This window comes from Papilio machaon, chromosome 8 (genome assembly GCF_912999745.1).
Source record: "Papilio machaon chromosome 8, ilPapMach1.1, whole genome shotgun sequence".
Taxonomy (NCBI): Eukaryota; Metazoa; Arthropoda; class Insecta; order Lepidoptera; family Papilionidae; genus Papilio; species Papilio machaon.
The window spans coordinates 7576059-7580697 of NC_059993.1; positions in this window are offsets into that span (position 1 = coordinate 7576059).

The window sequence follows — 4639 nt, forward strand, 5'->3', positions numbered from 1 at the left end:
CCTTTATAAATCACAACTTGATTTTAGTATTTTGTATTGTTGCTTAAAATTTAGTATTTTAGAAAAAATAATTAAGTAAATATGTTAACCGCGTATTTTTAAAACGACTATCGTTGGTTTCTGAGACCAATATTCCTTTATAAAATATTGTTATCTTTTTTTGTTAAAGACGACAGGGATGACGATATGTTTTATTCAGGGAGTTTGGTCTCAGAAACCAACGGTAAAGAAGCTAGTAGTAGCATAATCCAGCTCAAGGGACCAAAAAGGTTCTTAATATTACTACTACTCTAATATAAAATAATACTTAAGATGAATACTAGAATTTTAGTACTAGCAGTTGTTAATAAAAAATTGTAATTCTCATATGAATATTGTTTACTGTACATTGAGATAAGAGAGACAGTCTTAAAGCAAACTGTTTGTTCTGTAGCTAAAGTTAGTTTACTTTAGCGAACGTTATGTGTTTCTAATTAACTAATTAAGTTGCTAACTAATTAGCTTCATCAAATAAAACTTAGCTATACGTTTAGTTTAATTTGTCTTTCTCTCTTCGGTTTAGAATAATACTTTATGCAGACAGTTGCTCAGTATTTGAAATATTACTAAGCACTATTAAAACTGTCTCTTAAATAATGAAACCCTATACTATTGTTTTTATTTTAAAAGTAGCTGTCTTTCGCGTAGAATTAAAAAAAAACTCAACAAGTATCTTGTGTGTTCTTTCATATACTGTTTTTCATCTGTGCTAAATTTCACCGAGATCGGTTAAGCCGTTCTGGCGATACCCTCTAACAAAGATCCATCCATCTAAACTGTTACTATTAAATAATAAATAGTAATATTATTACTAGCTGTCGCCCACGTCTCCGTTCGCGTAGAATTAAAAAAAACTTAGTAGCCTAAATGTTCTTCCAGACTCAGTTCTATATTTGTGCCAAATATCAAATCCATTGAGCCGTTCCTGAGATAACTTCAAATATCCATCTAAACAATCGCATTTATAATTTTAGTAAGAAGTAAAATTACGATCAAAAAGTGTACTTACGAAAGGATTATTATTATGTATGCTGAAATGAAGAACACTGCTGCTTAAAAAAATAAAATAACAATCCATAACAAAAACCTTAGAAAAAAATCCATAAAGTCATTTCGTATGCAAAAAATAAACTAGCTCAATTATAGCTCTCGGCGTAAACGAGGAAACTGATTTTATTGCTGAAGTAAAAAATTTGCTCAAACGCATAAACGCTGGTTCTGTAGTACGGAAAATATTTACTCCGGATGGAAGGAAGAATACGAAAATTAATAATTTCATCTTTTCTTTTTCTTAATGAAATTATGAATGCATTTTTAAAAAATCAAATTGAATTCGTTTGAGTTCTTGGTTTTTGTTCAATTTATCATAAGCTTTGCAGGAAAAGAGATAGTTAAGAAACTATATTAAGATCTTAATAATTTTATAAAAAATATATGCGAAATAGAAGGTATCTCCAGAATACCTAAAGAGATTTCGCTGAAATTTGGCATAGATAAAGCAAATGTTCTGGAAGAACACATAGGCTACAATTTTTAATTAATTAATTAATAATTAAATTATCTTTTTTTAAACATTATTTTACATTAAAGATTAATTCTTAAAGAGTCTCGGGTGACAGTATTAAATAATTTCGAATAGTATTAATGATAGCATTATTTTTGCGGTATTAACTAATGAAATGTTAAAGTTCGACAATTAAAAAAATCGGAATTATTTCTTTTATTTGGATTTTTTTGTAAGAAATTGTACTTGTAGTCTTAGGCTTATAACGTATTCTGAGCTCACTTGTTGAAATTTTTCAAAGTAAGGCTTAACAAGTCTTTTGGAAGGTAAGATACAAATTAACTCATGAAAACTTAATTCCATGTAGCAACGTAACGCTCGGCTAGAGTACGATTTATATCGTAAAGGAAAATAAGCAACGAAAATGTTCTTGATATGTATATATTTACTCTGAACAGTTTAAGTACATATAACTTCTGTATTATATACCTACTAAAAAAAAGATAAAAAAAACAATAATTCAGAATGTTGATTTGTTTATGCAATTGGTTAGTCGTAATTAAATTAATACATTTAGTTCCAACAACTACATGTAGGTTAATTTATTTTTTTATTTAAAATTCTTAGTGGCATTGAACGTGTTAACTTTTTTCATTATATCAAAAATAGTGTGTTCAAAGTTAGCGGTGCAGGGGTTACTTAGTAAATTAAATCTTGGTATCTTTTTCAATACCATAATATGGAAGGCTTGTATTTTTATTAAATTCAAATGCAATAATGGAAATGTAAACAGTAAATTTAAAAGATATTAAGAAAACAGCAACGAAACAATTACAGAGAAGTAATATTAAAAAGCTAATTTCCTTAAGAGCCGCGCTGCACTAAAACAAAACAGAAAAATAAAAGCTCTAATGTTTCGCGGGATATATTTTCTTCGAAAGAATTCCTTTGAGCGAACTTTGTTTTCTAACACTCTTTCTAACGCTTATTGATCATTTAATTAATTAAAATAATAGTCAAGTCTAATTAAAAAAAATGAAAATCAATATTAAGACAAAAGAGAATATTGTAAATGAGAAATTTTATAAAGCTTAGCTAGTTCCTCACATAACTAAACATTCACAGTTCATGGGAATGGTTAGTAATGTGAGGCCTAATTTTAGTCCTCTTTTCCTTCCCATCATTTTCTTAATAGGGAAGGATGGGAAGGGGACGTGGATTTGGCGGAAGAGGGGACGCATAGGAAGGAGAAATATCCTCTTTCTGTGTCCCCCCTTCTCCGTTAATCAAAGGTAGGCAACGCATCTGCATTTGCAGATGTCCATGGGCAACGGTCGCCTCGCTTTTGCGGCGAATCCAGGTGGCCGTTTGCTCGTCTGCTACTTTGTGATATAAAAAAAAAAATTAAATGTGGATTGGTATTATGGATTCTAATCTGGAACTCATTCGTTAAATTACTATGAGTTTCTGAAACAGTCAAAGTCTGAATCGTTTTGTTATCTTTGTTTTGTCAAAGATAATAGAAGACATTAAATGTTAGGATGACGATGTGTTTTATATAAAGATGGTCTCAGAAACCCACGGTTATTTATTCATTTTAAAAGTAATAAATATATTTGAAGTAAAATTAAGTATAATCAAAAAACCTTTAAATGTAAAATGAATAAATAATACCTTTATGGAAAGACTAAGGCTCAGAACATTAGCTCGCCCATAATATAATGACGAACAAAGACTCGGGATTTCAAAGAATATAAAAAAGTTTTATACTTGAAATAGAATTAATGTTATGTCTCCTTTGTAGGTGCTTCATTTCTCTTGAGAAAATATCGGATAATCCTGGAAATGTCTTCTTTCAGTTGGCTATTTAAATTTCAAATTTTTGTCCGGACACCGCGGCTCATAGCGTTAAGGTTCGGTTGCCCGTTTAATTTTGGAAGAAACGTAAACGTATTTAACCATCTTATTTTTGTAAGAAAATAGGCTTTTTGTTGGACTTGAAAAAATTGGGTATCTGTTAAAATTGCCTTTTATTTTTTTATTTTTTATTCTAAGGCTACATTAAGAATTTGCAAGGAAATATGTTATATTATATAGCTATTATTTTAAAGGAATTATAGTTTTTATTTTTAAAGGTACTAGTACTAGTACTAAAATTTTAACGGTATGATTGTTTGTTCTAGGATTCGTGCAGTTGCCAACCGATTATAAAATTTGTTTTAACAATAGAAATGAATCACAATGCTATCCTATGCTATATTTTTCCAGGTTTGAAAGGTCGAAAATTATCTAATTTGTTACTCGAGACTATGTTCTCTTTCTGTGTAAAATTTCAACAAGATGAGTTGAACCGTTGCGTAATTATCTAGGCAATATGTAGATCAATCGTATACCAACGTAACTGTACACATTTCCACATAGGTAGTCTATGTTTTCTTCCAGTCTGTGTTCTACATCAAGACCTATACAGTCGTTGTCATCGTTGTCGATACCAAACATTCGAACGAAGCCAGGGTGGTTTGCTAGTTATTATATAAAAAGGATCTATAACTTTCTGGGCCATAACCAACTATATGGCCATAGATATTACAAGCCAATCTCGCCAACAAACCACATGAAAGCACTTATCTGTTGGAAGTGTGCCAGAAAGTTCGGTCCCACAATGAAAAATATGTCCCGTAAGCAAAAACAAAATACGATGTTCATTTCTATAGACATTAATTGATATTTTTTATTTTAATATTTCATTATTTAAAAAAGTTAAAACGTTCTAGCTTATAACTGGAACCGAAACTAACCAGCATATAAAGCAGCCGCGTCGCGAATTTGGTTCGTAACTGACGTAATTTGTGAAACAATTTTAATGAAGCTTGTATTCATAGTGGTAATGGTACCTTAATTTGTTAATTCACTTACACTAGATATAGATTTTATTTGATCAAATTTTTACGTTGGAGTTAAAAATAATTTTTCCCGTTCCTTTATGTTATCCACAACATGTTCATTGAGTATGACATACGGAAAATTAGTTCTTATTAAAAATTTATTTGTCGTAGTGAGCTCCTACTGAATAAATAAATCAAGCTCTCAGATTAT